A 345-nucleotide genomic window follows, 5' to 3' on the forward strand; every position below is an offset into this window, starting at 1 on the left:
AGTGGTCCTAGACAATTTCTTGACAGATGATGTGGAAGATGTTCAACAATTTCTTGACAGATGATGTGGAAGATGTTCAACAATTTCTTGACAGATGGTGTGGACAGTGGTCCTAGACAATTTCTTGACAGATGATGTGGACAGAGGTCCTAGACAATTTCTTGACAGATGGTGGACAGTGGTCCTAGACAATTTCTTGACAGATGATGTGGAAGATGTTCAACAATTTCTTGACAGATGATGTGGACAGAGGTCAAAAGTTCAAAACTAATTTAGCAGAATTTAAAGGGCCAGTGAGAGAACAATTCAGAAAGTAAAGAAGATAACCTTGGTAGAGATAGGCTA

The sequence above is a fragment of the Ahaetulla prasina genome, chromosome 1 (genome assembly GCF_028640845.1).
Source record: "Ahaetulla prasina isolate Xishuangbanna chromosome 1, ASM2864084v1, whole genome shotgun sequence".
Taxonomy (NCBI): domain Eukaryota; kingdom Metazoa; phylum Chordata; class Lepidosauria; order Squamata; family Colubridae; genus Ahaetulla; species Ahaetulla prasina.